At 39.3% G+C, this 23,480-nt stretch overlaps 2 long non-coding RNA genes across 5 annotated transcripts; one reads left to right on the top strand and one right to left on the bottom strand.

Moving 5' to 3' along the window:
- Positions 1-310: 310 nt before the first annotated feature.
- Positions 311-13,856, top strand: LOC309391173. The gene is made up of 3 exons (XR_014175235.1): positions 311-373; positions 7,251-7,354; positions 11,628-13,856. It is a non-coding gene; the product is annotated as an uncharacterized lncRNA (long non-coding RNA).
- A 4,028-nt stretch (positions 13,857-17,884) lies between these two features.
- LOC309391172 lies at positions 17,885-21,091 on the bottom strand. 4 transcript variants are annotated; one of them, XR_014175231.1, is made up of 3 exons: positions 20,969-21,091; positions 20,528-20,687; positions 17,885-18,702 (listed from the first exon to the last, which is right to left on the bottom strand). It is a non-coding gene; the product is annotated as an uncharacterized lncRNA (long non-coding RNA). The 4 variants fall into 4 exon arrangements; XR_014175232.1 differs by having other exon boundaries at positions 20,528-20,625; positions 20,969-21,090; XR_014175233.1 differs by having other exon boundaries at positions 17,887-18,702; positions 20,974-21,091.
- Between the last annotated feature and the right edge of the window lie 2,389 nt (positions 21,092-23,480).

A 23,480-nucleotide genomic window follows, 5' to 3' on the forward strand; every position in this document is an offset into this window, starting at 1 on the left:
TCTTTTCAGTTTTTTTTTCTTCATACTGTTGAAAGAAATGTCCTTCTGGGTTCAGCTCCAAGTGGGGAAAAAGACACTGGAGACATGGAGGCTGCTTAGAAAGATGGTTTTAATGGTGGACAGGACCACATGGCTTGAGTCCTGAACAGAAAAGGTGATCACATGCTTCAATGTTGGTGGAGAAGAAGAGAAGCGAAGATGGAGGGGCTTGCTAGGCTTTTTATAACCTGTTCAGTCCCACCTCTCTGTTTCCTGTTCCTGTGTAAGAAATGTATTCTGATTGGTTGTCAGACTCACATGGGCCCATGCAGGGGCAACTCTCTAGGCTGAGTCCAGGTTTGGTTGAATTCTCAGAGTTCTCAGATGCCATGTGGTCAGTTGAGTAAAGGCTTATATTATCATGCCTTCATTCCCAACCCCCTGGAGCTGAAGGGGAGAACTCTTTATTATGTAAAGGGACTGGCTTGGCCTTCTTAATGGCCATTGACAAAGGGGGTGGAGGCAGGAAGCTACAGGGAGCTATTCTCAATTTAAAACATGTTTCTTCCTTCTCACATCCAGGGAAATATAATATTCTGCCTTTTCAATATTTCCTAGGATATTTCATTTTTCTGGGAGAGGGCTGGGTGATAACTTCCTACAATACAAAATTCAGCTATCATCCTAGCTTGAAATACCTATTTCCTCTTGAGAAATGCAAAGGCTTTAAAATATGGTAGCTTAGCCAATTCACATGTCTATAGAAGGCCTCTCCCTTGCATTATTAGATAAAAATTCCTGGGTTCCGTCTTCCTTTTCAGTCACCTAAATGATGAGATTCAGGTCCATCCCCCACTCAACCAAGATAAAATTTGTGATACCTTTATTAAGAATCCATCGCATCTGATTGAGTACACAAATGTTTAGTAACATTTGTTTGGGCAAGATTCCAAGCATACATAATAGTCTTGTTTTGCTACGATAACAAATAAGAGGAAGAAAGAGTAAAAGAATAGTTATAGAAACAATACCGGACAGTATTTTAGTAGCCAATCTATTCTCAAGGCAATGGGAAAAGGGAAGGAAGTACTTAAATACAGTTTGCAAGGTTTCTAAGTGTTTGTTTATGATGAAGTGAAGGGGAGCAATATGTTCCACAATGTGATCAGGAGGTAGAAATCTTTCATCTGTGGTTTCTACATGCATTGTATGTTCTGTTGTTTGAGTGGGCAATACTTGTATTAATGAAATTAGTTGTTTCTCCTCAAACTAATACTACTAAAAGAGGCATTACAGAGTACAAAATTCCCTGGAGAATAGGGTGTTGTCAGTCAGGGTCAGGTCTATCTTCACTTTAGTTGGTTAAGAACTGACCATCTGTCCTTTTGAAAGAGAGACTTGTGTCATTTTCCATATTCTCAGCCTGGAATGAGTGGGTATTCATTGGTAAAGTAGCCCTTGATTTCAGTTGTGGCATGTCACACCTGATTCAGGACATGAAAGTTTAACAAAGCAGGGACATGCAAGGTGACCAAAATTTCCACAATAAAAGTGTAAACCAAGAGCACATGTTAACTTCAGTGTAACTAATAAGGGAATTCTCGTTGTTCCTAACTGCATAGGTTCAACTCTAGTAACATCTAAAGACTGCAAGGGAAAGGAAGGAGTGGGTGTAGAAAGGATGTAACATTTTTCTTTTCCATCTTTAGTGTGTCTCAACTGTTCCAGTTTTTCATTTATTATCACATAGCTTTGAAATAGCTGCTTTTGACTGACCAGCATGTCTTGACAAGCTAATTCATCTCACAGTTCATTAAACAAACCTTTTCAAAATGGCAAAGCAAACTATTTCAGAGAATATCTATAGCATGCAGTTAAATTTTTATTATATATTCTCATACTCTTTGTGTGCTTATCTTGGTTTTACCTATAAATCTCCTGATTATCAGCAGCTCTGCCAATAAAATCATCAAAGGCATATTTAAATAAATAAATAAATTTAAATATATCTAGTTTAGTCTAGTGGTAAAGACACCAGTCTAGAAACTAGGAGACTGTGAGTTCCAGTCCTGCATTAGGCATGAAAACCAGTTGGGTGACTTTGGGCCAGTCACACACTCTCAGCCCAATTGACCTCATAGGATTTTTGCTGTGGAGAAAATAAGAGAAGGAAGGAGTATGTTCACTGCCTTGAGCTATTTACTGTATAAAAATAAAGGCAGGTTTAAAAAATCTAAAATTAAACAAAAATACCTTTACATACAATTGTATTCCTTTATGTGACTGTTGTCTATTAGCCTGCTCAAGGGCAGCTACAATTAACAAAAATTGAAAAACAGGCTACTTAAGTACAAATACATGAGGAATTCAAGTGATTTTCTGGATATATACAGCTCAAATTGAGTGATGAAAGGCTTGGGACTGTATTCAGCTTTGTTAAATTTGTCCATTAAATATTCTAGTGACTGAAATAACAAAAGTGGAGGAGTAAGAACAGCAGACAGTCAAACCCTAATAATACCAGGTGGAGCAACAATTGATATATTTATCTTATTTTTAAGTGATCTATGCATCAATGTGCTGCTGGTGTTGAATTAAGAAAGGTCAGTAGTGCTTCCAGGAGGTCTAAGTCTAGAATACAAAAGTAACTAATTTTGTATTCTAGACCTAGACCTGCTGGAAATACTGCTGACCTTTCTTAATCTTTGAAACTTTGTTTTACCAGAGAGACTAACTAGTCTCTCTGGTAAAACAAAGTTTCAGAGATTAATGCCAACCTCCTAACAGCAGTGCACAATCAAGGATCCAAGATTCATACAGTGTTTCATTCATCAGCTAGGGTTAGATTACAGAATCTTGGAAGCTAAATCAAAACTGTAGTACTTTAATACAATAATACAATAGCAGAGTTGGAAGGGACCTTGGAGGTCTTCTAGTCCAACTCCCTGCCTAGGCAGGAAACCCTATACCATTTCAGACAAATGGCTATCCAACATCTTCTTAAAGACTTCCAGTGTTGGGGCATTCACAACTTCTGGAGGCAAGTTGTTTCACTGATTAATTGTTCTGTCAGGAAATTTCTCCTCAGTTCTAAGTTGCTTCTCTCCTTGATTAGTTTCCACCCATTGCTTCTTGTTCTACCCTCAGGTGCCTTGGAGAATAGTTTGACTCCCTCTTCTTTGTGGCAACCCCTGAGATATTGTAACACTGCTATCATGTCTCCCCTAGTCCTTCTTTTCATTAAACTAGACATACCCAGTTCCTGCAACCGTTCTTCATGTTTTAGTCTCCAGTCCCCTAATCATCTTTGTTGCTCTTCTCTGCACACTTTCTAGAGCAGGGGTGGCGAACAAGTTCGACAAAAAGAGCCAAAATTTTAAACTGTGAGAGTCAGAGAGCCACACCACGCAGTGACCTGCCAAAACAGACCCGGAAGCAATGTTCCCTCTAATTTTTTTTCGATGTGAGCAGAAAAGTATAGTGTTTGAGCGGCACATTTTCATGCCTGAGCACCCAAATTTTTTTCACAGATGTCACCTAAGACAACAACGAAATCAGTATTATTTGAAACTCAAAGTTATGTTTCTTCAAGGTACCCGCTTAATTCAAAGTGTTATATAATATCAGTATCACTTAACAACGCTCCTGCTTAGCAACCAAAATGTTGGCTCAGAAACTCTGGCATTTGAAGCACGCAACTCTTAAAGCTGTCAAGTTACAAGACCCTTGCACCCCTAACCCTTTAGGGAAAAAAAACCCCAGGGGTCTTCAAACCTGACAGCTTTAACACTTGTGGACTTCAACTCCCAGAATTCCTCCTCCAGTCATGTTGCAGCGACGTCATCTGCGTGGATCTGCTCCATCTTTGCTTTCTTCATTGTGGGCAGGGCTTCTGCTGAAGATGCCGACGAGTACGAGTTGCCACCAGAATAACTGCTGCTACCTCCTCCTCCTCCTCCTCCAAGAGAATCACCAGATTTGCTCCTGAGCTCAGCGCTGGGTTACCTCTGCCCCCTCCCCCTCCTCCGTGCTTTTGAGGAGCCATGAGGCTTCTTTTCCACTGCTCCCCCCCCCGCCTTCCTACTGGCTCCTGCAGCCTCATGGCTCCTCAAAAGCACGGCGGAGGAGGAGGAGGGGGTAGGGGTAACCCAGCGCTGACTGAGCTCAGCTGCTCCGAGCAGAGGGGAGGCGCCGCTGCCACGCGCAGAGATGCTGGCTGGAGCTTTGGCGGCTTCATCTCAGCCGCAGCGCTGGGCGGCAAATCCGGCAGTGCTGTCTGTTAGAGGAGGAGGAGGAGGAGGTGGCAGCAGTTCTTCCGGTGGCGGTGGGGGCTTTGGGGCTTCACAACTAGCCTCAGTCGCCCCGTGCTCCTCAAAGCAAGTCTGGGGAAGTCCTTTGCAGGCGGCCCGTTCTAGCTGCCTGCAAAGGACCTCCCCAGCTTCCGAAAGGGAGCGCGCGATCCGAGCCACAGTATACTAAATAATGATAAGAGGCAAAGAGCCTCATTTATTTTGGCCGGGAGCTGCATGCGGCTCGCGAGCCGCGTGTTCGCCACCCCTGTTCTAGAGTCTCCACATCTTTTCTACATCGTGGTGACAAAACTGAATGCAGTATTCCAAGTGTGGCCTTACCAAGGCATTATAAAGTGGTATTAACACTTCACGTGATCTTGATTCTATCCCTCTGTTTGTGCAGCCTAGAACTGTGTTGGCTTTTTTGGCAGCTGGTGCACACTGCTGGCTCATATTTAAATGGTTGTCTGCTAGGACTCCACTAGGATTCCTCTTACAGTTACTACTATTGAGGAAGGTACCACCTATACCAGCGATGGCGAACCTTTTTTGGCTCGCGTGCCACAAGTGGGGGGAGGGCAGGGGGGTCATGTGTGGGCGTGCCGCACCCATTATGCAATGCACGACCCCCCTGTGCGCATCCGTGCACAACAGGCGCGACCCCCCCCCATTTTTACATGCTTTTTTCACCCTCCCAGGCTCCAGAGGGTTTGCTCGGAGGGTCGTTTTAAGTGCTTCGAAGGCATCAGGGAAGCCTCCGGACGGTCCCTGAAGGCTTCGGAGCGCTCAAAATGACCCTCCGAGCAAACCAGAAGTGACTTCCAGTTTGCTCGGAGGGTCATTTTAAGCGCTCCGAAGGCTTCAGGGAAGCCTCCGGACGGTCCCTGAAGCCTCCGGAGGGCCTCCGGGGGGGGGGGAGGCTCTTTTCGCCCTCCCCAGGCTCCTATAAAGCTTTTGGAGCTTGGGGAGGGCGAAAAAATGGCTTTTAAAAACGGTGAACTCAGCTGGCTAGCGCGCGCATGTGTGCTGGCCAGCTGACAGGGCGCGCCTTGCGTGCCCTGACAAATGGCTCCGCGTGCCACCTGTGGCATGCGTGCCATAGGTTTGCCATCACTGACCTATACTGTACCTGTGCATTATAGGTGGTACCTTCCTCAATAGTAGTTTATATATATTATAAATATACTTTATCTTAGTGAGTCTGTTATGAGTGGTTGTTCACATTTTTTTCTCATTGATTCCCTAACTGATAGACAGACAGACCATCCCTAACTGAAATGACCATCTGTTCCTCACTTGATGTGCTTTGAACAATTCCCTTTTCTTTCCCTCCTTCCAAGAATACTCTTGCGAATGACAAGATTCTAAGCAATGACAACATGAAAGATATTCTAGTAATAGAGAAGCCACGCTGTTGTGAAGAGTTGTAACATATATAAAAGCATACAATTTATTAAACATATATAGAGAACATAAACACCAAAGGCAATAAAGTATTAACTAACAGGTCCAAAAACAAATTAACACATTATTTTTTAACATTAAAGCAATGGCAATAGACAGCCTTTCTTCAACTCAGATGATACAGTACACATTTTAGTTTCTATACATGTTTTCTTTTATTTTTGTTTCCTTTTGTGCCCGGAAGACAATATCAAATTTAAAATAATTCATTTGGTTGTCCCTCTCCCTCTCTTTCTCCCTTCTCCATTTTAGGTCCTGTCTGCTTTTCCCTGTTCTAATTATGTCCTCTAGCTGTGAATCTGATATCAAGACATCTGAAATCTTAGGATATGTCAATTCGTTTCAATTATCCTTAATCAAATTTGAGATTCAAAAATGTAGAATTATGTTCAAGAAAATACAATATGCTATAAATTTGAGGATCTATCTTAGTGTATGTCCAGTTGTCACTATGAATATCATAACATTATAAACCAAAGGAGTGAAAATTGAGTAATGTTGACCAACTGCTCTCTTTATTTGACCTAGTTGATTACTGTGATGTTTAATCTTGTAATAATTCTAATGGCCATTAATTATGTACACAAATGACATAGCAAATTATTTTTTTTAGAAGTGGTTAACCAACATAGACAGTAACTATTAATTTTACGTATACCAATTGTACTTTTTCATTAAATATAGCATGTTCCCTTTACTTTCTCAAAGTATTATGAGTTAATAGTGAGAACATATTGTAAACTGAAATTTATTTATCATGTGTGATCATGTGATCATGTGATCTTAATTCTCTGGAAAAAAAAGCAGGCTACAAAGCAGAAAAAGAAATAGTTATTGCATCATTTCACCTTTTCAATCTATTTTCATTCAATGTCATATATTTTAGAATACACTTTTTTTTAACAACAAGACTAACATTTATCACCCTGAAATAGAAAGCATATCTGATGATACATTGAGAAAAGGAACCTGTGTAGATTTCAAAAACAAGACTCATTTCAAACAGTTTCTTAGATATCAGGCAATTGTCCTGCTCCTTTTAAGGTGCTACAAGCAGGGAGGTAAAACAAGCCAGCTGTCAGGCCTGCAGCCATGTTCCTTTTGAATCTTTGGCCTGCCACACTTCTATTCTACTATGCTGTTTCTATAGTGGGGAAATGGGAGGGGGGATGGTACAGAGTAGAATGTTATGTAGCCAAAATAAAATTCCTTCCTAGATTGCCAAGGTCATCCTTTGTCTTGGCATCTCTGCACCTGACCGGAACTGGATGGGTGGGACTGCCAGCATGGCAGTGGAAGATTGGACCATGTGATGGACTTGTGGGTGTGGGAGCAAAATCATGAACTTTAACTTGGGGGGGGGGGGAGAAGCTTCAGATTCAGGTTTTCCCCAGATGTGCCAGCATGGCTCTCTTAATAAATTGGAACTTTGAGCAGCACTTTGCCTTGGACTCTAATTTAATTTTGGATGCTATCTGACACCAGCATTTTCTCTACCTCATCCCTTATCTCCAGATAGGACAGCAACAGATCCTACTGAGGGGTTGGAATTCTTACTTGATAGTAAACTCGATCAAAATAAGCATGATGTAGAGTGGATCCAGAGTCTAAGATGGGAGGTATGATCGTCCCTTATTTGATTTTCAGAAATCTAAAAAAAGTTAATATCCATAAGAATTTATTTTGCCATAGCTCTTTCTCTCATCATATGTACATACCCACTGAAACAATTCTGATTCTGATTAAAAGGCAATGTTGAACTTTCCTCAATGTAGCCAGAAATGTCATTTACTCTGAGTTGTAGCCCTAGTTTTTCAATACTAATAAATACGTTCTACTCTCTAATAATAATAATAATAATAATAATAATAATAATAATAATAATAATAATAATAATAATAATAATACTTTAATTTATACACCGCACCCTTTCCTAAACAGGACTCGGGGTGGTGTACAGTCATATTAAAAACAATGTGAATACAAAAATATAGATATACATAGGTAAATTGACGGAGGAGGTAGGATATGCACTGTACAATAATAGATTAAGATTCGGATAAAAAATTAAAAATACCCTTATAAACTACCCCAAAATAAGATGTTTGCCAGGAGGTTGAAAGTGGGACTATAAATCAGCTAAGCCAGCTAATTGGAACAGGTGGGTCTTAAGTTTCTGTCGGAAGGAGCGGAGGTCGGTAGTAGTTCTGATATCGGGGGGGAGGTCATTCCAGAGGGTTGGGCCCATCACAGAGAAGGCTCTACTCCTGGGCGCCGCCCGTTGACACTGCTTGGTGGACGGCACCCGGAGGAGTCCCTCCCTGTGGGAGCGGATTGGTCGCAGGGATGTATGAGGTGAGATGCGATCCCGCAGGTAACTAGGTCCCGTGCCATGAAGCGCTTTGAAGATGGTAACCAACACCTTGAAACGCACCCGAAAAACCACAGGCAGCCAGTGCAGCTCGCGCAGGAGTGGTGTTATATGGGAGTATCTGGTCCTCCCCATGATAGCCCGCGCGGCCGCATTCTGAACTAGCTGTAGTCTTCGGGTGCATCTCAAGGGGAGCCCCATGTAGAGAGCTGTGTTACAAAATCTTAACCAAATATAATTTTAAAAAGCTTCCCTCCACAAAATCCTCAAGGTAAGTTCCATGTGTTACTTGTGACTCAACAGGCTAGGAAGAAAGCACTATCCTTAGTTAGCCTAAAGGCATAATTTTCCAATTGGCCTCAGCCCATTTTCCTTCAAAGCATCTTTTTTTGGCACAACAAATTCAGGATAAGATAAAATAACTGAATCTATTTTAGCTAAGGAACCTAGATTGATTCCAGATGGTCCTTTTAATATGCAATTGGGCAATTTGGAAGAGGTACTTCATTTTGATCAAAGCTCTGGTGAAATTGTCTTTCAAGCCTGCTGTATAAAGCACTATGGTATCTTATTTTCAAGAATGGCCTTGGCATTTTGCTTCACTTCTGACATCTGTCTTCTGAGGGGAAGCATGCCTGCTTCAAAGAACTCTATACAAAATATATATGAATACATCAGTAGACCTCTCAAGTCTAGTGAAGCTATGGATCAAGGATGGTTCAATAACGAGTGAATGCAATCCTTATTTTCCTACCTCAGAACTGAGAGGAAAACGAAGACCTTTTAAAAATACACTGTAGACTACACATAGTCATCATTCTTCTCATTCTCATTCTTCTGCTTGATTCACAAATGGCTTCATATGCCTGTTGTAAACACAAATCTTCCAAATATACTTTTGTTTAATTTCATATATTTTTTTAGATTGGAGTAATCTAAAAAAAAAAGAAATTAAACAAAATGTGTATGCTGTTGTGTGAAACAGGTATGCCTACAGTATGCTTGTAACTACCACTGTTCAGGAAGGGAAGGCTACAATATCTCGACATAGCCATATGTATTCACAAACACTAGAGGCCTGGCCAAGACCAAGGGTTGTTGAAGGCTGGCTAAAAGAAATGTTACTTGGTAAAACAAGAGGATAAGTGATAAAAAATATCTCCAGGATACCAACTATCTTGGATTGATCCTGGAAGACAGCAAGGGGTGTCATTGCCATGTCCCACCTGTCCCATGCTGGGTCAAACATATTAGCTAAAGTATTAATGCTTACATCAGCCTATGGCATCTACTAATAAATATTTTTAATATACATTTCATATGTGATTTCACTTCATGCCCTCAGTAAGATCTCATTTATCTTTCTGAGAATTGGGATAATACAACCTTTCTCTCAAGATTATTTAGGCCGAAAATCTTAACTGGCTTGCCTATGTTTAACAATCAATGTTTAATTATACTCAATAGCATTGTACCCTATTTGCTCAATAATAGAAAATAATATTGCTTAATAAATTGATTATATTTAAAACTGGCCATCTGTGCTAAGAATAATAATGCTGCAGATGAATTTGCATAGAACCTAACAATCCCTCTTTCCTGTTTCATTCCTTCAAACTCATGGCACTGTGGATGATATACTTCTGAGGGAAATTTGCCCAGAGATGGATAAATTAACGTCTTGGATTAGAGAAAAGACATTATCTCCATTTATTGGTGACTTATGGACTTTTGTCAAGAAAAATGAGGGGGGGGGGGGGAATGTGGTTTATGGCTTTGAAGATTAAACAGGATAGATTATAGAAAGAATATTATGATGCAACTTCACAGAGAGATTAAAACATAATAGTACTTGTAACCTCTGTGAAAAAATTCTGGAAGCCACTTCTGGGGATTTTTTCTTCCTTGTCTATTTTTCTTCAATGTTTTTTCTTTTCTTGAACTTTTTTCTTTCTTTCTGCTTTCCTTTTTTTTTCTTCCTTATTTTATATTAGTTTGTATTATGTTTTCTAAAAGTCTCAATAAAAATCACATACTAAAAGAAAATTTTCATCAAATTTTCTATTAATCTCCCAGTGATTAGTTTGTGTCAAGGAAAGGTATCTAGAACAGCTGCTATTCAATAAGTGATATGTGTTAGATTCAGGATGGGATTTAGTAGACCTGCTAGCTTAGTGGTAGAATATTACACAGTTGTCTACCCAGTCACTTTTCAAGACACATGAACTTTAAAATTGACAGATGGTGTTCACCGGGTAACTTAGATCAGTCTATTTCTCTTAGCTCAACTTTTTTTTAGAGAAGTAGTTATTAGTGACATAAAATAAAAGGATATCCCCCTGTAAAGGTAAAGGTTCCCCTTGCACATATGTGCTAGTCATTCCCGATTCTAGGGGGCAGTGCTCATCTCCGTTTCAAAGCCAAAGAACCAGCGCTATCCAAAGACGTCTCCGTGGTCATGTGGCCGGCATGACTAAATGCTGAAGGCACACAGAACGCTGTTCCCTTCCCACAAAGGTGGTTCCTATTTTTCTACCTGCATTTTTACATTCTTTCAAACTGCTAGGTTGGCAGAAGCTGGGATAAGTAATGGGAGCTCCCTCCATTACGCAGTGCTAGGGATTCAAACCACCGAACTGATGAACTTTCTGATCGACAATCTCAGCATCTTAGCCACTGAGCCACCATGTCTCTCTGTCCCCCTGTACATCGCTTTAAATTGTCAGAGGATAGATGAGTTATAAAAATAAATAAAAATAAAGATCAATAAAAGCTGCAAACGGCTACCCTCCCAAAAAGGGGGGGGGGAATCAAATCCTCTCCATTCCATCTCATCAGCACATCTGGTGTAGCATAAGAAACAGCAGTTCTTTTGCCTCTCCACCCCTCTCCCATCCGTCTACCCTTTCCTCCAGTGTAATGGAATTTCTCTTTCCAAGCAAGAGAAGCTATGGATCAAACATAAGTAATCAATGGCTAACAGGCAGATTTCATCCTACCTCCTTTTTCTGTCCCAGATCACTCTGAAATTTTACAGTTGACATTCAGCAGCAATATGTTTCATTTTCTAGGGTTTTTGTTGGTTTGTTTCTTATAAAACAAGGAAAAATAGATATATTAATATCCTAGCATAACTATTTTGGTTAAATAAATGAGCAAATATTCTTCTCCCCAAAATAAGAAAAAACAACCAGTAAATTCTGACCCTTCAAGAGGCTTTGTCATTCCTTTTATAGCTCTCAGTAGTCAGAAATAAAACAGCTTGTGTTAAATAAAAGTATAGTTCCAGACATATTTTTTTTAAAAGAAACATAGCTTGCCATAGATTTAGTATTATGCATTATTTTTAAGATAACATTAATTTGCATGTATGGTCAATTCAAATTTACAGGCAATGTTCATTTCATGTGAAAAACAGACTGTATGATACATGACATTCTCTGGATCATAAAATCTGAAGCCAATTTAATCTGGAATGCAGCCTAAGGTATATTACTTAATACCTCCCTCTTTTCACTCAGGTCTTCTGAGAGTACAATCAAGAAAACAAACCAATGAATCATTGAACAAATCAACCCAGAGATTTCATCTGAGGCACAAATGACAGGTTCATGTTATCTTACTTCAGGCACATTATGTGAAGTCCCAGGTTCTGAAAAAGGCTTTAACGTTGGGAAAGTTGGAAGGAAAGAGAAGAAGAGCAAAGTGATGGACTCACAGTGGTGATGGTGGCACCATTGGGAGGCTTGAAAGAACAGGTTGGGTGTATATCATCATGGAGAAAACCCAACTATATGGTCATTGGGTCACCAACTGCTCCACACAGAAGCTCCCTGCAATAAAATTGTAAATAGTGCTCTCTAATGGGTTTGAGAACCCTGGAAGCTGGAGGAAAATCATCCTTAGTTATGGGTTCAGCACCTTCAAGAAGACATGGATTCACATTCTTCCTCTCTTAACTACTTTAGGAAGTTACTTGTTAATGATTTTCTGGATGCTAAGATCCTTCTGAAGGGCAAGTTTCATCCTGACTGGAGAGTTTCTTCTACCTTAGATGAAAACAAGTTGTAGGTTTGTGGATTTAAAAGAAAAATATTAATTTTTAGAAAACAGTAAAAAGGAACTAGAATGTTATTGCTGGAAAGTTAAGGGGCTAAAATGGACTTGAAAAATATTTTCTGAGAGGTATTTAGAATGTTGTAAAATAATTTATGTAGATTTTGAAATTAACTGTGAGAAATCCAACCATGGGAAAGTTCTGAGGATTGGAAAGTAAACATATGATATGAGAAGACTTTGAATGACTAGAAGAACCAGAGAGAACTAAAGATTATAATTGAAGAACAAGAAAGCCATTAATACAATGGAGCAATATCATTTGATTATAGAAAAAAATAAGTTTAGGAACAATGTACTCAAAAATTACTTACTTGTTATAAAGATGGATTTAACACAGGATATGGAACAGATTTTACTAGATAAAACAGAGAATGGGACTGATTTGAATGTGAATTTGAAAATGATTTTTTTAAAATGCTATGTTTGACAGGGAAAAAGAAGCTGATTTGAAAATGGGTTTTAAAATGTCAGATTACTGGAATGATATGGAAAAGGATGCCCCAATGGATTTCTAGTTGAAACCACTGATGTCTTAATAACTAAAGGGGACATGCAAATAAGAAGAATTCTTGGATCTTCCTTATTGTGGATTTATAAAAGGTATTGTGTTAAACTACTGAAGCTGTTCCTGAAAGAAGAAAAATATAAAATGATAACAAATCAACTTGTATGAAATTGCCAAACATTAAAGACCAAACTTTTTCAAAATAAGAGAAGGAATATAAAATGAACTTATTTGACCAGCATTAAAATATATGTGTAGTGGGTTTTGGTAGTAATTAATGGAATTTCTTTTTGACCAGGGCTGAATACGCGGCTTTAAAGATCTGTTTATAAATGGGGAGAGATTTCTTTTGCTTTAGCTCTTAGAGAAAATGATACATTAGAATACAAAATGGATTTATTTGATTAAGGTTAAAATACATATGTTATTGTTTCTGGTAGCTCTTACTAAACGTTTGCTGATTACCACTGAATGATGGGTTTATATTGGAAGAAGAGATCCTTTTAATTTAAATACTAGAGAAGATGTTAAGTTACTGAAATTGTTTACATTTATCTGGAGGCAGGGGGGAATATATATTTTTCTTCTTTTCTATCTCTGCACTCCTTTTTTCTTTTTATATATTTTTTACTTTGTATTAGTATTTGTAAACTTTAAGAAGAATATTTTTAAAAAATATAAAAAATGAAATCATACTTTGTTCCATCTATTTGTCAAGTTATTCCAAAGATTCATGCAACAATGATTCAAATACATCATTTGGCTTTTCCAGGCAAACAAGCTTTTTATAATAATAGAGACAAAATGCAGATTAGTAAATGCAAAACAAGATAATTAAGGTAAAAATCTTGTTTCTCCACCCACCCCACCCAGCATTAATGAAGTCAAATACATCTCTCAATTCAATTCTCATGAAGGCTGTTGACTGCTCTAATGTAATTTTAATGGTTCACAACCTCAGCAACTTTAATTCTGGGAGTTGAAATCAAAGCTTGCCAAGGTTGAGATACACTGGTCTAATGTGACTATGCTGAATTTGTTGGCATTGTTTGCAGAAAGAGAGATATGAACTAAAAAAAATTTCCGTTTTATAAAACTATGTAGTTTAAAGCAAGCTTTCCTAGTTTTGCACCAGGGACGTGCGGTCAGGGGAGGCAAGGGAGGCAGAGCCTCACCTCTCTTCATGAAATAATAGTATATAATATTATATACTATATATATATATAATATTATAATATTATATACATCCGGCCGGCCGCACCCGGGAGCTGCGGAGGCAGAAATGTTGTCGGTGCTCCCGGATGACGAAGCCACGAAAGTGACTGGGGGAAGGTTCTCGTCGTTCCCCAGTCGCTTTCAGGGCTTCGTCATCCGGGAGCGCCGACAACATTTCTGCCTCCGCAGCTCCTGGGCGTGGCCGGACGGATGTAGCCAGAGCGACGCCGAGGCGGTCCGGGCGGACGAAAGAGCTGCGGAGGCAGAAATGTTGTCGGCGCTCCTGGATGACGAAGCCACGAAAGTGACTGGGGAACAACGAGAACCTTCCTGCTTCTGCTGGACATTGCGCAAGTCCAGCAGAGGCAGGAAGGTTCTCGTCGTTCCCCAGTCGCTTTCGAGGACTGCGGAGCGTAAGCCAGCAGAGCACGCTCAGGAAGGCGGGGAATGGGATCACGTGTGCTGGAGGCTGAGGCAGCCTCAGCCTCCAGCACATGTGGTCCCATTCCCCGCCTTCCTGATGATGTCACCAGCCTCACCAGCCATAAACCTCACCGCACGTCATTGTTTTGCACTAAGATAAGAGTCCCATTCTCTGCTGTTACCAGGACTAGTGGCTAATCTACGATAACCTAGGTATCCATCTCACTGGATGGCACTTGAACTGCTTTACTAATGAGAGCAACCTCAAGTCCCCATTTCTAGAAATGAGGAATAAGAGCCAAGAGACAAAATTTTGAGGAAAAAATAAGAATACATTTTATTAGTACTTATGAGTTTAAAATGAAAATGACCAAAGTTTTGGCAACATATCCAAACACAATTTGTACACTAATTAATTAACATATATTAGAAAAATAAAATATATGAAATCTTGAAAAGACTACCAAGTCTCATAAATGTTCAATGATTTTACACAGTATCCATACAGGATTGCTGAAGTTGCATGCTGTCTCATGAGATTTCCAGGTTCTTTCATAACCTAAGTTTTCTGTTGAAAACTTATGAGATTCTGTGAAAGCACCAAGAATCGGAAAATTAAAGGAAAGGATCACACTGTTACCTCCACAATAATTTCAGATTCAGCTGCTGCCCTCTCAAATATCCAGTCAGTTTCACATATAAATGAACCAAATAATGATCTTTTCAATAAAGATCTCTCTCTCTCTCTCTCTCTCTCTCTCTCTCCCTCTCTCTCTCTCTCTCTCTCTCTCTCTCTCTCTCTCTCTCTCTCTCTCACACACACACACACACACACACACACACAGAGCTAAATTATGCTTACACATATACTCAGAATTCTTCTCTCTCTTTTTGGCATAAATGGAAAAACTGTAGTATGACAAGAGGAGAGTGGTTAGAGACATTAACATTACTGTTACACCATGAAGCAGATTTTATGTCTGGTTCATGCCAGGCAACTTTCTAAAGAGCAACACCTCCAAAGGACTTATCATAACTGGAAATATCACAGTTACCTGTGATAGGGGAGATGGAATAGAATAGAGTAAAATGTAAACATAATTTAGCCCAATCTTCGGCCCAGTATAGGATCTACTAGTAACTAGAGCATTTCTGACAGATGACCAACCAACCTCTGTCTGAAGACTCTTAGAGAAGGAGAACTTACCAGTTAGTCTATTTCACTGGCTGCTGCTGTCTACCATATTTTCCTAGCAGTTGATCGACTCTTTCCTTTTATTTCTTGACATAGCCAAGAAGTCCTTCTTGTTTTAGTTTCCTTGTGAGCCTAAGTTCCTTTCTTGTTTTTTGTGATTTTCTTTCGGCAGATATTAGTTAATTGTAGGTATTATCTACTGCAGATATTATCCACTAAAACCTATCCTCCAGCTCCATATCCCTTTTAATTTTTGACTCAGTCAAAAGTTAAGATGAACCTACAAAAACTGTTTCCTCTCCTTTTTTGTAAAAAAAAATATATTACTACAGTAGAAGGATGTGTGATTGTTCTTCCAGTGTCATATTTCTCAGGAGTGTGTGTTTGTGTGTGTGTGTGTGTGTGTGTGTGTGTGTGACTGTGCTCCAATCCCATTTCTATAGTAGGGTTTTTTATCTCTATGGTCAGCATTTGCATCCTGGTGAAGATCAGACTGAGAAAAGTGAATCTTCTTTTTTCTTTCTTCAATCCCATTCCCAATTACTGACATATTTGATGTTTCTAAACCTTTGCACAATTTGATTGTTGGCTAATTTTGCTGTTATTTTATTGCAACATTGTCCTTGTCCTTCCTGCCATCTATTGCGCTTTTTTTCCTTTCTTCTTCTACTGATTATTCTTTTTTTATTTTTAGTATCTTAATGTATAGATGTACTACACACAGGATGATAAGTGATATAAAAGTGCAATTCAAAAAGTGGTCAGCATGTTCTTTTTACCAGAACAGCAATATTTTTTTAAGATTTCAATTCCTTCATTAAACATATTGTCAGGTGAGGTTCTTAGGGAAAGGGGAAAGTTGTGTTAGCTGTCACTAATACAACTTTATTACAGATGCAAAGCAGAGATAGTTGTCCTAGAATTGCAGATTCTGATATTTCATTTGATTTTGCTAGCTTTCAATCCATCCAATACTTAAATATTGGTAGACTTTGCTCAGGTCATGTTTGACGAGAACTATTTGTCTGTTTGTTTTTGTTCTTTTAACCAAAGTTGGTGAAATCTCAGCAAAGACTGATAAAATCATTCAGGAAAGATTCAGAAAACGTGGGGCAGGAAATCAGGGCCAGAACATCACATTCTCATCTCAGATGAAAAACCAAACAATTATTCACTCTTCAGAATTCAAATTGTTTGAATAGTGGATGTGAGAAGAGGCATAATTGTTCTTAGAGATTTTTTGTTAACTTAGGCAATGTTTAATAAGGAGAAGAGGAAGGGTGGAGAGATATCACTGACATAGCTGGGTGTTATGCCCACAGAGCAGAAAGAAACAAGATTAGAAAGTTCAAAAGCGGGGAACAATTAGCTCTCCATTTTTTCCCTATTCATGCACTTCTTTATGCTGTTGCTGCCATGGGTTCCTTGTTAATTTCCGGAGCTATAGTCTTTTAAAATAGATATAAGCAGGTTCTCTTCTGGGCTCAATCTCTATCTTTCATATGCATACAGATACTGTATATTCAACCGACAAGTTAGGAAATCAGGCCCTGAGTCCAATTTTCGTATCTCAACTTGGAAAGAAAAACATTCAAGTGAGTCCTCAGAATCTCAAAATGTGTTAATTCACTGATTTGATTTATATGGCTACACACCTTGCTTCTACAATTCTGAGTGTTTAACAATGCAGCAATTAAACCCATAACAGTCCAAACTAAAAATTTAAATAACAATAACATTGATACAATGCAGCCAAGATCCTAAAAGAAACAAACAAAAATACGTTGTATCCAGGATGGGATCCTACCAGTTTAACAACTGGTTTGCTGAGAGCATGCTCAGCAAACCGGTTGTTAAACCGGTAGGATCTCACCTCTGGTAAGCTTCCATAAATTGGGAAATCAAACTATATTATGTCTACCTTTAAGCACTATTTTTAAAAATAGATTTCTATTTGTGGGAGAGCCTAGCTACCAAGAGACCAGCAAGTTAACTTTGTAAGGATATATTTGTAAAGACCTTGGGAGATTGGGTGAAGAGATGCTGCCTAGGCAATGGTCAATAAGAGAGGTCATAGCCCGCAGCTGGATAGAGGACAGAGCAAAAATCTCAGAAAGGACTTTCCCTAATTTCTTGGGCTATAACCGAGACATGGGAGTTTTGTACTTTCAAACTTGCAAAATTATGTTAATGTACCTTTACACTAAAGTTGAATTAGCCTATAGGGTGTGTTTCCTGTCTGGGCTACCTGGTAAGGCTGACATCAACCATGCAAGTGTGAAGAAGTGTATCTATTCATCATGTCTCCCCAAGTCTTTCCCACATTGCACTCTGTCTAAAAGATATAAATCTGCAATGTATACACCAGATATACATCGCAAAAAATATGGATGATTACTAGCAAAGTTATTTCTTTGGTGACATTTTTTTGCAGCCCAGATCTACTAATCTGCCCCATTTATTCTGGCTCTGTTCAGTTGATACATTCCTAAGGTGATTCAAATACCTGCAGCTATAGTAACAACATGGCATTCTTGTAAGCAATGCCAACTTCGGGATCATTTTGGGGTTTTGACCTGTGGATCAGAATGATCAACAATTGCATTTTTAGATGGATTACTTAGAATGCAGGGTTTATTTTTGTTATTTAATACAAACGTTCAGAAGTACACATGATCAATAAAAAAAGATAGTCCCTAGTTACAATCCAAAAGAGCTACTGCACCATAAAAAGAAAAAGTTGAGGAAAGGAAAGAGGAAAAAGGAAAAAGGAAAGTAAAGTTCAAATAATTCTTAACATTCTAATGCTTAGAATGGAATAGATCAAAGTTAAGAGGAGTCAATAAATATTGATGATCCTTCAGTAGCCAAATTTGACTATTTCTTGTCTACTGGAATTAGCAACAGGACAGTCTGTTTGAAGAAATATTTTTGACATCTTACGTTTTGCTTTCTATTGTTAATACGCGAAATGCTATTGTAAACAAATCTCATGCAAGATGAGTTATTTATTTATTTTTCACAGTCTTAACTACCCGTCTCCCTTACGGGGAGATGACCGAAAAGGGTCCAGATATTCCATTTATTCCAGGATCCTCTGGAATTGCAATGCCACGATCTTCTCTAAAAGCCACCTTCCCTAAAAAATAAAAAAAAGTAAGTAGGCGACTGCACAAAAGTTGTCCAGAATAGTTCACTGTTGAATTGTTCAGCTATGCCTTTTTGAGCAGAGGGAACACAGTGCCTCTTTAAAATACACTGGAAACTCCCTCTTCAGCAAGAATGAAATTAATCAATTTATTGTGTTGCATGATATAGTGAGGCATTAGGTGAAAAAGTCACACTCCTTTTTTTGAATATGCATGGGTATATAATAAAATAACTAATATTTCATAAGACTTTTGTGCAATTTTACTAAATCCAAGTGGGCTGGTAATTCAGTGCACAATTTGTGAACACTGAGGTTCTTGGATGAGAAGCAAAACATCTTCAAAGAAAAACCAGAAAGTCCAGTTGTCTCTTGAAAAAGCACCTTGGGCTCCATCCATGACCTAGATGGCTGTGAATTTCCATAGACTGATGGTCATGATTTGCTCCTTTCCAATGAATAGCAGTCCACCAGAACTAGTAAGAGATTATTCTATATATAATCAACAAGATTTAAAGAATGAGAATGCAGTGATGTTAGATTGCAATACTTATGGAATACATCATGCTATTTCCTGGATTGCAGTTAAGGCATCAGGCTGTTAGAGTAATCTGTAAGTCAGTTTTTAATGTGAAGATAAATAAGATGATAACAAAATGCCAGACAAAGAGGCTTGGGATTGGTTCTGAGCCTTTCTAAGCCTTTTATGAGGGTCTGCCTCCTCCTATTTTGCAAGGGTCTCCTACTTTGCTTCTCTGGCTTCTAAACCCCTAATAACACACATCTACTTGACTCAAATCCATGGAACAAGGATTCTCAAGTTTTATTACAGTGAACTTCCATAAATTGAGAACACATCTAGCAAAGCTTCTACATGAGTGCATGACCAATCAAAAGCAGACCGTCTTGTTTTATTTCACAAGCAAACAGATTTTTTTTAAAAGAGGGAAAGTAGGATTGCTTGGATAAATATTGTATGTTTAGATTAAAGAGTGAGAAGTTCTGAAAACCCAAATGCTTGCCCTATGCACTTGTTTAATCCTGTAACATGGATGGGACACTCAAGACTTCTATACAGCACTTGTCAGACAGAAATTGATCTGAACAAGGAACTGCTAGTCCACACACATAAGGGAGAAATTGGGGAAGAGCTGGCTTGCAAGCTGAAAAACAATTGCCTTGAGCAGGAAAATCTGGATGACCTAAAAGGGCAGCAAATTAATCATAAGTTGTTTAACGGAATAATGCAAAGATTTGATCTGAAGACAATTTCTTACTGAATCTTCAGATACAATCATGGAATCAGCTTAGTACGTCAGCCTGAAGAAGATGCCTTTGAAGCAATTTAAAGATTCAGTGAACTTTTGCATATGCACACTTGCACACATTTATCAAATCAAGCTTGTGAGTCATGTATTCAAATCAAACTGACTTTGGCTTTTTTTAATCAAATTGTGGATTCAAATTGCGTTGACTCTTTGAATTGCAAATTTGAGTCAGATCTTGGCTGCTTTGCACAACCCTATTATTTCATTTTAACTGCCAGAGTTAAGGCAAGGTTCTCATGGGAGTTTTCATCTCATGTATGAAAATACATGAGTATGTAGCTTTGCTTTGATAGTAAGTACCTTGACAGGGGAGTGATACTTGTTCCTCTGCTTTTAGGGTGTGTTAGCTTGTTGTATTACTTGTCCCTTAAATCCCAAGAGAAACCTACTTTAGAATGCAGTTATTTTGTAGAAATGTTAAACAATCACTGTTAACTGTACTTGTTATATTTTGAAAGCCCATAAAGGCAGGGTTGAGTTGTACTCACCGACTCATTCCTGTAGCAATCATATTTGTGATGAGCTTTACATTCCCTCATCCTGACTCCTGAATCGGCTGACGTCCTATGAAAGGTGTGTCTGATGACTGTAGAAAATGGGATTGAAAGCCCTTCCTTAAGAACCTTTGTTTGCCAGACGCCCAGTTATCTGAGAAAATATAATGCCTGAAAGGGTAACTCAGCATGTTTACTTTCCTGAACAAATGCTTAACAAATAATTGACACTAGATTAATTTAATAATGAAATTACCACCAGTGGTACCCACATGAGAATTACAGTTCTCTTTTTCTCACCTTCTTCATGGCTTCTCCCCCCCCCCCTTTCCTTGTTATCTCCATCAATAGTGATTTTACAATCAACCTCTTCTCAGATTATATTGAATAATGTTCCAAGGAATGATTAATTGCTTATTCTTAAATATTCCATACATTACCACTTCTCTTTTCCTTCAATTACTAGTTCCTTTTTAAATTATCTACAAATGGACCATTTATTAGGAACTGGTAGATTAGCTTTTCATCTACGGAACCACTTTATCCTTTGAATCAAATGTCACAAAATGAAATGTTTTTAAACACGAATCTCTCAAACTCTGCTTGCCAAAAAGATGCCAGAGCCTTTCCTAGAACTGACGACAAACAATGGCTTGTGTGATCAATAGCATGTCTGTGTAACTTCCCCTTTGATCAAATATTTCCAATGTCACATTGAACTTTTTTCCTATGTAGGTGCAGAGCAAGATCCTGTAGGTAGCACAAACAAATCTACATGTTGTGATAGGTTTACCTTAGCATGAAATTTTAAATACATTCATTTATCAAAACTCGAAGGCAAGAGCACATATTTCCATTACTCTTCTATGGTGATAGTCCATATACTAGCTACTCATTCTCTTTCATCTTTTCTTGCTTTAATTTTTTTTCTTACTCAAAATTAACAGCCATGCTTAAGTATTATCTCTAAATATGGCAAGGATATTTAATGGGAACAAGGCAAAAAAAATGATTCATATATTTAAAGAAGATATTCACTCTCAACAAGCAAGAATATCTGAACTGTTCCCCATTATTTTTATTTATGTATTTATGTGCCTGTGTTTAATTTTTACTATGAGTGACACGAAAGATTGCTTTTTAGTTCACTGCTGAATTTGCTACTTTTACCAGGAAGGCATCCTGAACTAGAGAGGATTTAAGAGAGGAAAAAACTTGGTTTCAGTGACAATAAACCAATAAAAATATGATTTCACTGCTGTCATTGTGAATTCCCCTTCCTCAACAATCATAGCCTAATAGTTAAGCGTCCAATCCTCCTGAAATAATTTTTCCAGAGACTGAAATCCTATTCACCATGAATATGATAAAATTAATGGTTTGAGGCAAGTCCCAATGTGTCTCTTTTGACTTTACCAATATATATATATGAAATGCATACACAGAAACTCTTGACAGAAGAGTTAGAAAATTATTATTTTTTCTTAAATTCTTTGACTCTTACTGGGAAATGTGGTGGCTCTTGGTCCTGGTTCAGACTATGGTTGTGAGGCAGATTTCCCAGTCTCCTTTTCATCCAGAACAGGTCTAGGTTCAATAGCTATACCTCTTATCAATACGGGGTGTCCCCACAACTAGTCCTACTTATTAGGCTGAGAAAGCAGATTTGCACTATCACGAAAGGACAATTATTAGGGTTGGTTTTTGTTTTTTTGTTTTTGCCAACAGTTGAGAGAGGCTTATTGAATTTTCTCACAGGACTCAATGCCTTGAATAGCTTGGGCTCCGTCCTGAGCCCTTTTTACTTGGGTGATTGGGAATATAATTTACTGATTTGCGTCAGGCAGGCCTCAGCCAATCCTGTGATCATTATAACAGGGTTGTTCTTTGCCTTTCCACCCCAGACCACCCCAACGAGGCTGTCGAAATGATGACCCGGTGTTTGGAAGCCGTCGGGGTCTGGATGGGGGACAACAGACTCAAGCTCAACCCCTCCAAGACTGAGTGGCTGTGGCTACCGGCAACCCGGTTCAGTCAGTTGATTCCATCGCTGACCATAGGGGGCGAGCAATTGCCCCCTGTGGAACAGGCGCGCAATTTGGGCGTCCTCCTAGATGCCCGGCTGTCAATGGATGACCATGTGGCAGCCGTGGCAAGGGGGGCGTTCCACTAGGTTCGCCTGGTGCGCCAATTGCGCCCCCTACTGGACCGGGATGCCCTACGCACGGTCACTCATGCACTGGTGACGTCTCGGCTGGACTACTGCAATGCCCTCTACATGGGGCTTCCCTTGGGACGCGCTCGAAGACTGCAGCTAGTCCAGAACGCAGCCGCGCGGGCTATTTTTGGGAGTACTAGGTACTCCCACGTAACACCGCTCCTGCGCGAGCTGCACTGGCTGCCTGTGGTCTTTCGGGTGCGTTTCAAGGTGTTAATCACCATCTTTAAAGCGCTCCATGGCTCAGGACCTAGGTACTTGCGGGATCGCATCCTACCACACACTTCCCTGCGACCGATTCGCTCTCACAGGGAAGGGCTCCTCCGGGTGCCGTCCACTAGGCAGTGCCAACGGGCGACACCTAGGAGTAGAGCCTTCTCTGTGATGGGCCCAACCCTCTGGAATGACCTCCTCCCCGATATCAGAACCACCACCGACTTTCTCTCCTTTCGACGAAAACTGAAGACTCACCTGTTCCGTTTAGCCGGCCTGGACCATTCATAACCTCATTATACCTCTTGGCAGATATATTTTTAACTGGGTAATTTTAATTGGGTATTTTTTAGGATTGTTTATATACTGTTTTTTATCTGCTTTACCTGTACAGTGTTGTATTGCCTCCTCTTCTATGTTTTTATGTTTCCATGTTTGTAGTCTATTTTATCTATTTCACTTGACTGTACACCGCCCCGAGTCCCTTTGGGGAGAGGGGGCGGTATAAAAATCGAA

Source organism: Natrix helvetica (genome assembly GCF_964273705.1).
Source record: "Natrix helvetica genome assembly, chromosome: 4".
NCBI lineage: Eukaryota > Metazoa > Chordata > Lepidosauria > Squamata > Natricidae > Natrix > Natrix helvetica.